Below are 13,652 nucleotides of genomic sequence, written 5' to 3'. Positions count from 1 at the left end.
TGCCTGGTTAAACTTGTCTCTGTGTTTTATGCCAACGTTACCTTTCCGATGATAAATATGTCTGAAATGGCAGCATTATCGAGCTGGTGCTCAGCGGGGAACAGGATGTTCTGTGAGATGAAGCACTTTGGTTGCAGAAGAGGTTTTGAGAGCTGATGCTAGTGTGTAATTTCCGTTTATGAGTGATGGGTGAGAGTATAAGCTTAAAGCTGGAGTCTGTCATTTTTATTTATTTATTTACTTTTTTTATCATGTCAGTATCAATATATTCAATAGTGTTTCCTTTGGCAGGTTAATGTATAGAGTCAACTCTTAGGGCTCAATTTTGACGGTCCATGCAAAGAGCGCAAAACGCAGGGCGCAAACGCTTTCAGGGCGTGTCAGAACGCATTTTTGCTAATTTACGGACGGGAAAATGCGCTCTGCGCCAAGGAGCATGGGCTAAAAGGGTTGAGTTTATTTTCTTGATGAATTATAGGTGTGTTTTGAGAATAAACCAATAAGAGTCTCATCTCCCATTCCCTTTAAGAGTCAGCTGCGTCGCGCCAAGAGCGCATTTGCTATTTACAGGACACAAAGTAAGTCTAAGTGGAAAAAATTAGCATTTCACAAGCAAACAGTTAAAAGTTGACAGTTTTTTTTTTACAGAAAACTGTTAAACAGACATCTACTGCGTGAGAATGAGATATAATGGAACTACTTTCACCTTCGCTCTTGGATAGGGAAACCTTTATGCACAGACATCAATTAGCCTATAAATAATTAATTTCATTTGTTAAGCGCAAATATTTGTTTTAAAACTATTTGTAAATTCTGTTCTAATTTCTAGAAAACGAATAAATGAACAATAATGACCAAATGTGGTCAAAATACTGATTTCCAAATACACTTGCCATGCCCCATATGGTCTAAAACTTGACAGGTGGGCAAATCTAAGCTTCTTTTAATAAAAAAAATATAAATATGGATATAATAAATAATACTGCTAATAATAATAACATTATACAAAAGCAAATTGTTATGAATGAACTGAAAAAGCCTCCCGAGATGAAGAAGACATAAAAGCAGTGATTTTTCATATTTATGTAGACTAAAAATTAATATGTTTTGTAATATTTTAATCTTTTATATTTATATTCTATATCTATTCTTATTATATCCTATATATATCCTTAATATTAAAATGTTTTCATATGTAAAGATATTTGCCTATTGCTCTCTTGTGCGTATTAAGCAGTGCATAAGCGAGGCGCAACTCTGTGCCAGAGTTTAGACCGGGTTTGTTTTGGTCTAATGAAAAATCTATTATAGTAACTCAAAATAGCAACGCGCCAGCGGTCCGCCTCAGAACGCCTTCCTTTTTAGACCAAAACGCCTATGGACGCAAAAATGAGCGCTAATGCATTTGCTATTTAAACAGCGTAGCGCAACGCCTCAAAACTACTCCTGCGCCAAGCTGAAACTACCAAAAGATTATTGCGCCGCGTCTTGCGCCACACTGCGCCGGGTGTATGATAGGGCCCTTAGTATTTGTCAGTTATATATATATATATGGAGTGATTAGCATAAATGATTACACTCCGCACATATCACTATTTTGAATGAGTATTTTCAATAATATAATATAATATAATATAATATAATATAATATAATATAATATAATATAATATAATATAATATAATATAATATAATATAATATAATATAATAATATAATTTAATAGATAGTAGTAGACCAACTCAGAGTTAAGCGCGCACACCACGACTATAAAAAGGCATTATCAATAGAGCGCAGATATTACGCAGGATCATTGCAACATCTCAAAAAAAGAGATTAGCATTTCTTCCTCCAGCTGAACTTGTATATAGCGAGTATGAGGATATATTTACAAAAGCAACACTACTGCATTAGTGAAACAGAGACAGCGTGGGAAAACAGCTGCTCAAGTTAATGCGTAATTTGACATGTAAAGTATTTCAATATTCAAGTATAATAAAATAAGTAATGTTATGTGTGATGTTTATAACATTTTTGCACACGTTACCATTTTTATATCAGTTTTAATAGATTTAAAAGTGGACTTGTGTGTCTGCCTTTTTTGTGGATCAAGTGATAGAGGTTGATATGACATTTAGAATGTAGGCAGAACTAAACAATAGTTTTTAGAAAGAATAATCATTTCATTAATCAAGTAACAGTATGTCTCGAAGAACAGTAAATTTAAGCTAATCATTTATTAAAGGATAAGCCATTCTTGTACGTGAATTTGTTCTTTGTGTGATTGAAATGTAGGAATAATCTGTTTCCATCCAAATATATTAATTAAATTCATGTATTCAAAACTTTAATAATGCATAAAAGACGTGCAAATAAAGCAGCGCTTCCATCCAATGAGTCTAAGAGAACAAAATCATCACTTCCTGATTAAACTGGCACCAAATATCAACAGTAAAAACTAAATTTACTGTGGTAGAAGAAGCTGCAATCTTTTCTTTATTTAATAAATGTACTTGCACCTCAGAGGACAATGCTGACACACAATGAACACGTGGGAGCATTTGAAGCCATGAGATGCGGAAAGCAGACACTCTTGACGTGCTCCAGATGCTCTGGAGGTCAATAATAATATACATTAACACTGAAATGGTAAGGCATTTTGGAATGGCCAAAACAACATTTCAGATGTTTTACAGTGTTCTTAGCTTGCTGGTTTGTCCATTCACACACACTTTCATCATCGTATGATCTCTTATAACAAACCTTTTTTTTAATGCACATACTGGAATTTGTTTAGTAAAAGTGTTTCCATCATAGATTAGGCGCATCTTATTGAATAAAAGTTTATCCTACTCAGTTACCCTGCTTTTTTGAGTTTGACAAACCAGCCTTTTTTAAAAGGAAAACCCAGAGTTTCTTTCATTTCAGGGTTAAAATACTTTTCACTTAACCTCCTTTCTAAAATGAATCCAAGATCACAATCCAAAAATGCAACCCAGACTCATACATAGATAATGTAATATTTATCTATACCTAAATATCTTACTTTAATGCATAAAACTGTTTAATAAAATATTATTGGCTATTTTCATTGAGAAATGGATAATTGGGCAAATAACGACACACAATAACATGCTGTGGAGTTTGAAGGCATGAGACGCGGAGCACAGACACTCTTAATTCTAGAGGTAATTAACAATATATTAAATCTAATACTGAAGTGGTTAAGACATTTTAGAACAGGGGTCACCAATCTCGGTCCTGGAGGGCCGGTGTCCCTGCAGGATTTAATTCCAACTTGCCTCAACACACCTGCCTGGGTGTTTCAACTATACTTAGTAAGACCTTGATTAGCTTGCTCAGGTGTGTTTGATTAGGGTTGGAGCTAAAATCTTCAGGACACCGGCCCTCCAGGATCAAGTTTGGTGACCACTGTTTTAGAATGTCCAAATCAACATTTCATGTGCTTTACAATGTGCTCAGTCTGCTGGTTTGTCCATTAACACACATTCTATCATCACATGATCTCGTGACAAAATCGCATGACTTTTTTTAATAAGCATACTGGAATTTGGTAAAAGTGTTTCCATCGCAGTTTATGTGCATCTTTTCTTATACAATAAAAAGTTTATCCTACTCAGTTACTCAGTTTTTTTATGTGCATTTTCAAAATGTAAGCACATAATGGCGTTTCCATCAACAGTTTTTATGTGCATATCCAAAATGAGCATAAAAATAGGTGGATGGAAACATACCTATTGACCCATACCTTACACATTAACCCACCCTTAAACCAACCCATCCCACCAAACCTGTCCCTAAACACTATGTACACAATTAGCATATTGTACTTATCATTAATCTTATTTTTTGAAGTACGTATCTAGTTAAGTTTGCTTTATATAAAATGTTAACACTTGTTTGAGAACTGATGGAAGCCTGGTATTAAAATTACAATGGTATAAATGTGTATTATTTGATAAGGGTCTGATTGCATATATTCAAAATTTGAAATAGAAACATTGCAATATGACCCTTATGTCCACAAAAATTTAAGTTGGTTCAGAATAAAATGTCAAAAATTTATATGCAATACTAAAAAAGGTCATACTTTAATTTACAACTCTGGCTCATTGTGGAAACGTAGCCCCGCGGACGTTTCTGCGGACCGCGAGATACGTCCCGGGAGGTACGTATTCGAGCGGTTTTTGTTTTCGCAGATCCGCGAGTAGCCGATGTGCGCGCTTTTTTGCGCCCACGCCATTCTCGCGCGAAAACCCGCCGGATCGGCTGACTCGGCCGCCCTCCTCTTCCTCCTCCTCCTTCCCTTAACCAGAGCGACGGTTCGCAAAAGCCGTTTCAGAAGCCCTCATCTTCGATTTCGACCGCGTTTTCGGATCCCGCCGCATTCTCGCCCTTATTTTTTGGATTCTGTTTTTCGTCTTACCTGATTTCCGGAACGGCTGTTCCCCGGACTCGATCCCGGTCGTCGTCCACCGCGGCCTGCTCCTCCTCCGGGGCCTCCGCTCCGCCGACGCAACGCTGTGAGCTAAGCGGACAAACTGGTTGCATCGGAAAACCCCTCCACTCGGAGGCGAGCCATCGGCCGGCGAGTGCGAAGAGGAGGAGCGGAGCGGCGCCACACCGCCCCGTAGCGTTCGCTCGAAAAAAACTAAACGCGTCCGTACGTACCTCCGGCCACTTAAATCGCGGTCTCCAGAAACGTCCGCGGGGCTACGTTTCCAGAATGAGCTTGGGTTGTTAATTTAAGTTAATAAGTTCGTTAATAAGTTCTCACTATTAACGAACAATGAATTAAGTCTTTTACCTCAATGAACTCCTAATTAGCAGCTTATTAGTCAGGTTTAGTTATGGGGTAGGATTAGGGTTGAACAATAACACCATACTTTATAAGAAGCAATAAACCGGTTATACCTTAATTGTAGACAGGTAATAAGGCAGTGGTTTATATTCTGAATTGTTACATAAACTAAAGTGTTACCCTGGAAAAAATCTAATTATCTAATCTAAATAGTAAAATAGGTCACACTTTACTTTGTTAATTAATGCATTTACTAACATGATCAAACAATGAACAATACATGTACTACAGTTTTTATTGATGTTAGTTAATGTTAGTTAATGAAAATACAGTAGTTCTTTATTAGTTCACGTTAACTCATGGTGCATTAACTAATGTTAACAAGCATGGACTTGAATGTTAATAATGCATTAGTAAAGGATCAATTATGATTAATAAGTGCTGTACAGGTGTTGTTCATGATTAGTTAATATTAGTAAAAGCATTAACTAATAAACCTTATTGTAAAGTGTTACCGTAAAATAATACTAAATCTAGTTGTTTTTTTTTTCCAAAGGAAATGCATTACACTGTGGGACAGGCACGTGCACACATAGGGCTCAACCTGTGCAGTGCACATGCCCTTTTTAGTCTTGGATAGAAAGTGCCCTTGCAAAATGATCAAAAGTGCCCTCACGACGCGGCACACCCTCGGTCCCGCTCTTCAGTAGGCGCGCGACAACACAGCTGATCAGAACGCGTGCGAGAACACCGCTCTTCAGTACGTGCGCAACCCCCCCCCCCCCCCCATTCTTCAAAAAATTTATCCTGCACATGCCCTTCGGACGGTCTCTGCACGGGCCTGCTGTGGAATACATCATTCACCACTTTGTACTTAGTGGGATACCACGAATACAGTCGGTCATCTAAAAGTACACTACATATACACACAATTAGCATATTTTTTACATTATATGGCTAAATAATAAGATTACCATGGTGGTAGCGTGCTGTTCCAGATTTAGCCAATCTTTTTTTGCAAGTGGCAGATAAATTAGTTCACCTTTAAAGAGTATAAAAACAGCCTTGTTATTCATCCAAAATGTGCTTTTTTTATCCTCTAGTCTCCCATACACACATGCTCCAGCTCACACATGCACACACAAACACACAGCGGTCTGGCCAAAACATGAATGTGAGTCTCATCTCCTCACATCCTTTGCCAATATGGCTGGACGCTGCTGGGACACACAAGCATCCCGACTTGTGCTATTTATGACCAGTCCTTCAGTATGCCATGACCAGTCAGCAGACACCAGAGAAAGAGAGAGAGGAGAAGAGGTCTTTCAAGCGAGCCGAATGCCAAACTGTCTCTCTAGGTGAGAATAAGACTGCTCGGTCTCCCCATTGAGTTAATGATGCTGCGCACATTCATCTCACAACCGATTACAATGATCACCGTTCGCATTTTCCGCGCCTCAATGACCCAATTACACCCACAGCCACGGAGATTAATTCTGTGAATAACATTCCCCGCGAACACTGACTCGACACGCTGACCCTTCCCGCTGATCTCAACTAATCAAACATTCGTTCTGTGGAGGGGAATGAAAAAAAATCCCTCTCCGTTCTTGTAATTTGACTAATTACTGACAGAAAATTGGGTGTCTTAAGCCTGAGCGAGAGGAAGCCGGGGCCATGAGAAGGCCTGTTAATTGAGGTTACCCCACACGGTTACGGATGTCGTCTAAACGCCCGTCTGCCTGCTTCGGCCTTGACGTCTTCTTTGACAATAATTGGCTTTTCAATTTAAAGCTGAATGAAAAAGCTACTCTCCATTTGAGCTGGTCTCATTCTCTTTAAACGGAGCTATATTCTGGAATGGAAGTAAACCCTTAACCTGCAAATGGCTGAGAGTTTCTATCGGGCTTTTCGAGCAGGGCACCTACTGCTCATTGAAACATGACAGGATGTTACTTTCGGTGATCCAATTTTAAAACAGGGGATGAAAAGTGGTGTAAGCTTTTCTGCAAGCTTTTCAAGACTGTTCTTAGAGGTTCATTTGTGCTGAATAAACCGGATCGGACATATATTAAGTGCATCCCCTTGTACACTGCAAAAAAAAAATATGCTTTTCTTAGAGTTTTAGTCTTGTTTCTAGTCCAAATATCTAAAAATTCCTAAATCACGAAGCATTTTAGAGACAAGTAAAAATATTGTCTTGTTTTCAGATATAATGTGTATATAATAAGCAAAATAATCTTATTTCAAAATGAAAACAAGATTATTTTGCTTAAAACATTGGCAAATTTCTGTGTGGAGTTTGCATGTTCTCCCTGATCCGGTTTCCCGGTTTCCCCCACAAAGACATGCGCTATAGGTGAATTGGTTAAGCTAAATTGGCTGTAGTGTAAGTGTTTGAATGAGAGTGTATGGGTGTTTCCCAGTGATAAGCTGCAGCTGGAAGGGTATCCGCTGTGTATAACATATGCTGGATAAGTTGGTTTTTTATTTAGCCGTGTCGACCCCAGAATAATAAAGGGACTATGCCGAAAAGAAAATGAAAGAGGGAATGAACATTACCAAATTATTTAGTGTAAGGAAAGTTCACTTAATTTTTACTCATACGCTTTTTTATAAATGGATTATGGCAAATTACACTAATTATATTTAAAATATTACAGATAGTATAAACTTACAAACAAATAAAAAGGTACATAATCATGTGGCTTAACAAAAGCTACAATTGTACAATCTGTATCACACAATATACTCTACTTTGAACTAAGGAAAGGCAAATAATCAATTTATTGGAACAAGGACTCGATATCTGACAATAAAACATGTTTTTAGATATATTTCCTAAATGGATCCTAAACATTTCTTAAACTGGTTAAATCAGAGATGTCCCATCTAAGTCCCGCAGGCCAAAGTTGGCCCACGGTAACCTTTGATTTGGCCCCCAATCCCATCTGAGAAAAGAGGAAGACTAAGTACACTGCAAAAAATGCTTTTCTTACTTAGATTTTTTGTCTTGTTTCTAGTCCAAATATCTAAAAGTTCCTAAATCAAGAAGAATTTTCTAAACAAGTAAAACATATTGCCTTGTTTTGAGAAATATTATGCCAATATTAAGTCAGTTTTTCCTTAAAACAAGCAAAATAATCTGCCAATGGGGTAAGCAAATTAATCTTACGTCAAAAGAAAAAACAAGATTAATTTGCTTACCCCATTGGCAGATTATTTTGCTTGTTTTAAGGAAAAACTGACTTAATATTGGCATATTATTTCTCAAATCAAGGCAATATGTTTTGCTTGTCTAAAAAATGCTTCCTGATATAAGAAATTTTAGATATTTAGACTAGAAACAAGACAAAAAATCTAAGCAAGAAAAGCATTTTTTGCAGTGTATGTTTACATGGACACCAATGATTCGATTTTAATGCGATTAAGACAATACTCTGATTAAGAGTCAAGCATGTAAACAGCCATTTTTGATTTATTTGATCAGATTAAGGTCATAATCGAACTAAAGAGTAAATCGAATTAAGACATGTGGAGTATTTTGATTTTAGTCACCACCGGCATCGTGAAATGCAGAGGTTTTTTCTTCCATTCAGCATTTGGTATGAACTTCCACTCTTCCAGCAGTTCATAGTTGCAAACTCTGGAGGTAATGGTGACGCAATAACGTTATCGAAGTATGCACTATAACATGTAAAACGGTACCTTGAAAGGATTATTAAAAAAGCAACTGATGTAAATGCTTTAATCTCATTATTGTCTTAATTAGGTTAAGGTAAATAATTTGATTACTGATATCCATGTAAATGTAGTCATTGATGAGGACCCTATTCCTGGAGATCTACCTTCCTGCAGATTTTAGCTCCAATCCTGATCAATCACACCTGAACCAATTGATTAGGACCTGAACAGCAGTTGATAATTACAGGCAGGTGTGTTTGATATGGGTTGCAACTAAAATCTGCGGGAAGGTAAATCTCCAGAAACAAGGCTGATCACCCCTGGTTTAGAGATCATTTCAAATCTAATGTAATATTTTGTTTTATTCCTAAAAGCTAACTGAAATTAAATGTTTCAATAATTTTATGTAAATTATTCATAAAATGCACATTAAAGGTGCATGCTATACTGTCACCTGATGGATAGAGGACAATGCAGAGACTTTGAGCCAATGACTGTAAAAAATATGGATGACGCGACAGCCCCTTTTCCCATTGAACGCCTTGAGTGCAAAACGCCTGCTTGACGGGCACAAACTGTCGCAAAAGACTGCTGAAATTGGAGCCTTGACATGCACAGAAGGACTGTCTGATGGAGCCAGAGGAGGAGCCGCGAAAATGAGCGGAGTCGAGCTTCCAACCAAACGCTTTATGTAAAATCAACCACGCCCCCCGAACTTCTTAGCATGCGTTTGCTGTCATATTAACACAAATGGATGTAATAACGTTAACAAATATGAGGGTTTTATATATTCAATCGCGCCAGCTCCAGGCCGCAGCGTATAACCTACTCGCGGCGTCGCGGGCTGATTCCGGCTCGCATGCAGTAGCGCCGGCTCGCTCGGCCGCCGCATCTGGCTCGATTGACTCAGCTGGAATCGGGCAGTGAGTCCAGGCATCTGGAGTAGGTCCAGCAGAGGTAGTCAGTCTGAGCTCTGAGGGGTAAGTCTCCGGCAGGCGAGAATCTAGCCGGAACTGGCCCGAGTGTGTTTTGCTATCTGGGTGGTTAGGCGTGTATAAGCAAACTAATAAAGCCCGAAAAAAGCCCTGACCTTAGCGAATAAACAGTGTTCCACCAGGATCATGTATGTCAGAAACTATAGTTTACCGCTGAACTCATTTTATCATGGTAAAATAACACAGAAATCGAATAATAACACTTCAGACTCCTGCCGAAGCTCAGACGCGCTGCTTTGAGAAACTGTCAATCACAGCTGTCAATCACGATGACACGCCCAGCATTAAATTACTGCTAAAAACAAACTGTTTACAAAAATGAAGATCTGCACCTATTTCAGCACAATAATCAGTGCCTTAATCGACCAGAACCATCTTTCGGGACATTTTATTGCAGGTGTAATAATTTTTATTTGGGCTCAAGTCTCCTTCATTAACACGGAGGAGGCGGGCTTTATGACTTGTACTGCAGCCAGCCCCCAGGGGGCGATCTAACGGCCGAGACCTTCACTCAAACGCAGGCTTGCGGCACACTTGCTTTGAGCAATTCATGGTATTGGCAATGGTAGATTTTTTATTTTTTTTGAGTAGTGTATTCAGCTTTGAACTCCACTGTTCACTGTTAAGTTTTTTATTGCAATAAGTTACCTCGTTGAATCTATGCCACGAAGGATTAAGGCAGTTCTAAAGGCAAAAGGGGGTGCAACTCAGTACTAGTAAGGTGTACCCAATAGAGTGTATGGGAGTGCATGAGTGGCTGGGGATTACATTCAGGATATGCATCAAAAAGTCTGCTTCTTGATTTAGGAATTGTTAGATATTTGGATTAAAACTCAGTAAGAAAAAAATAGTAAACTGAGTGAAAACTAAGTTATCATTTTAAAAGTTAAACTTTATTAGTTAAATTACAATTTAAAGTAACGTGTTTTTTTTTAATCTCTATTTAAATTTTATGAAATAACTTAGAAATTAACCATGCCAACCCTAATGTAATATAGTTTAGTATATTTTCCTTCGACCCACAGCTCATAATGATATTTGGTTTTTGGCGCTTTATATGAAAAAGTTTGGGCACCCCTGGGTTAGATAAACCTCTAGAAAGTGTAATTTTTTTTCTAAGTTTAGGAAGAAGAGGACATCACAGATCCACTGTGTTGTATCTTTCTTTTTTTTAATCTAAGCAACATAGTTGTTTGGCCAGGAGTACAATACAAGATATGCAATCAGATTGTGTCCTTGTAAGATTATATGACATGGGAAAAATCCCAAAAATGGCAATCAGGGAGCAAGAACTACATGCACTCATGCACTATGTACTTATGCACTCAACAGCATAGTATATGTATGTAGTGTCATCACAAATAGAGCACTAATGTTTTTTTACTAAGCGGAAATTCAACCTGTGTCCCTGATGACGTTTGACGGTTGCTAAATTACTGAAATAAATGAAGTACCAAATAACACCGGCTGTGAATAATGCTGCATTCTCCATGGGGAGGTGCTATAATCACTCTCATAGGAGAAATTTGCTTTCACAATCCAAAATAAACGAAGTTATCTAACGTGTGCCCTATAGCTACGCCCCTTCCGCTACGTGAGCAAAGCTGCGGTCGCTGAGTGCGTGAAGTATCTAACATTCCACACTTCATTTTACCAGTTGAATGAGTGCGTCATCCGGGTAATTTAAGTGCACTTAAAATATTTAACACTTAAGTGCACTTAACATTATTTTTAGAGTTTTCAGTGGAAACGCATTACTTACACTATTTATACTACAAAATGGCGTAGAATAGTGCATAAGTATGCGATTTGGGATGCACCTATACACTCACTGGCTAATTTAAGTACACCTGTCTAACTGTTCGTCAATGCAAATTTTGTGATCAGCCACTCAAGCTAGTTTAAACTAAGCATCAGAAAGGGGAAGAAATGTGATTTAAGTGACTTTAAATGCGGCATGATTGTTGGCTACAATTCTAAGCTACAACTCACACAGGCTCACTAAAATTAGGCAATAGAAGATTGGAAAAAAATGTTGCCTGGTCTGATGAGTCTCAATTTCTGCTGCAATATTCGGATGGTGGAGTCCGAGTTTGGCATCAACAACATGAAAGCATGAATATATCCTGCCTTGTATCAATATTTCAGGCTGGTGGTGGTAGTGTAATGTTGTGGGGGATCATTTCTTGGCACACTTTGGGCCCATAAGTACCAACTGATCATTGTTTCAAAGCCACAGCCAACCTGAGTATTGTTGCTGACCATGTCTATCCCTTTATGACCACAGTGTACCCATCTTTTGATGACTTCTTCCACCAGGATAATGCACCATGTCATAAAGCATGAATCATCTCAGACTGGTTTGTTGAACATGACAAGGAGTTCACTGTACACAAATGGCTTCCACAGTGACCAGATCTCAATCCAATAGAGCACCTTTGGGATGTGATGGAATGGGGGATTCACATTATAAATGTGCAGCAGACAAATCTGCAGTAACTGCGTGATGCTATCATGTCAATATGGAGCAAAATCTCTGAGGAATATTTCCAGTACTTTGTTAAATCTATGCTACGAAGGATTAAGGCAGTTCGAAAGGCAAAAAGGGGGTGCAACTCTATACTAGTAGGGTGTACCTAATAGAGTGTATGGTAGTGCATGAGTGGCTGTGGTGGAATTACAGTGATTACTTGCAAGTCTGCTTCTTGATTTAGGAATTGTTAGATATTTAGAAAACTTAGTAAAAAAAAATAGTAAAAACTAAGTAAGAAAACTGTGTGACCTGTATTCGTTAGAAAAAAAAATGATTACCATAAAATTAATAATAATGAAATGTAGAAACAATACGTTGTGGTGCTGTTTTTTTTTTTTTTTTTTTTTTTTTAGACCTCATGTGGTGTAAACCCAGTTTTAATGTTGTTTACATGTCTAGCTGGTCTTTGAAATTTGCTTAAAGCAATCATGTGCATATTCAAACAACACCATTGCTGAGAAATTTATCTTAAAACTGAAAAAAACAACAGCAACTGCCCCCATAAAAAGATATAGTAAATGATGGTAAACTATACTATAGTAAAGTACTTGAATTAATCTATTGTTCTTTAATTGTTCTGGCAGTACAACATCTACAATAATATAAACAAATTACCAAATGATGTACTTATGTTTTGTATCACTAAGTTACTATAATATAATCATACTACAATATACCACAGTACAAACTAAATTATAAGCCTACTACAGTTTTTATTACAGATTATCAAATCACTTAAGTTAATATGCTGTAGCATTCTTTATATAAGTATTGTAAATATAATATATAAAGTGCAATACACTTGACTATAGTATGATTCAAAAACATTATAGTATAGCATATTTGACAAATTATAGTATTTTTATGTGTGTGTGTGTATTGGAATGTCTGTTTTCCTTCCATCAACTGGCTTGGCGGGTGTTCTTTCCTCCCATAATTATCTCCACAGGTTTTTAAATTTCTACAAAAAGATGTTGATTTTTAGAAGGTTGCGAGAATATGACATTGTGAATGGTAATATAGCAATATTTTAATAGGTGTTGTTAAAATAGTCATGCCAAAGGCTGATGCGTCTGATGTTGTAGAAAGCGACAAAATGAATTTCCATTCTAATTTACACTCTCAGAAATAAAGGTGCAAAATCTGTCACTGAGGCGGTACCTTTTCAAAATGTACATTTTTGTTCCTACCATGTATGTTTTTCATAGCGTAAGAGGCTAAATTATCATATGCATTTGTTGATATGACAAAAGGTCAAGAAGGTCCATACTGACTCCAAAGGCAGATATAAGATCAGGGCATATATGTGGACTTTGGGGGTTTTTGCGATGTGGTCACATGTTGACTGGTCAGTTTGAATGTCTCAGCGTTTGGGCTTTTTAGTCACATGGTCAAAAAAGATACAAAATAGTTGGTAAACTCTGCTCCGTCTCTTTTCCTACTCTCTCTTTTCCGTTTCTGTGCTTTCCTGCTCTGCTCCTCTCCTCCTCTGGAGTCTATCTTCTCTGGCTCTACTGCAATCAGGCTAACTTCCGGGCCTGCCCTCTTTGTCTCTCTCTCCCTCCCCCGTGTCTCTCCTTCTACCTCTGGTAACATTAATTTTACATTTAAGCTGGGTTC

At 37.7% G+C, this 13,652-nt stretch overlaps 1 protein-coding gene and 1 long non-coding RNA gene across 3 annotated transcripts in view; one reads left to right on the top strand and one right to left on the bottom strand.

The window, feature by feature from the left end:
* The window catches only part of olfm2a (olfactomedin 2a), a 246,246-nt gene that overhangs the window by 87,198 nt on the left and 145,396 nt on the right, over positions 1-13,652 (bottom strand).
* Positions 6,771-13,533, top strand: LOC147846076 (uncharacterized). Its single transcript, XR_015480176.1, has 3 exons — positions 6,771-7,792; positions 8,207-8,354; positions 8,420-13,533. It is a non-coding gene; the product is annotated as an uncharacterized LOC147846076 (long non-coding RNA).

Source organism: Danio rerio, chromosome 3 (assembly GCF_052040795.2).
Source record: "Danio rerio strain M-AB ecotype USA chromosome 3, GRCz13ab, whole genome shotgun sequence".
In the NCBI taxonomy this organism is placed as follows: domain Eukaryota; kingdom Metazoa; phylum Chordata; class Actinopteri; order Cypriniformes; family Danionidae; genus Danio; species Danio rerio.
Note: the sequence above shows the minus strand (reverse complement) of the source record. Positions and strands in the feature narration are given on the sequence as shown.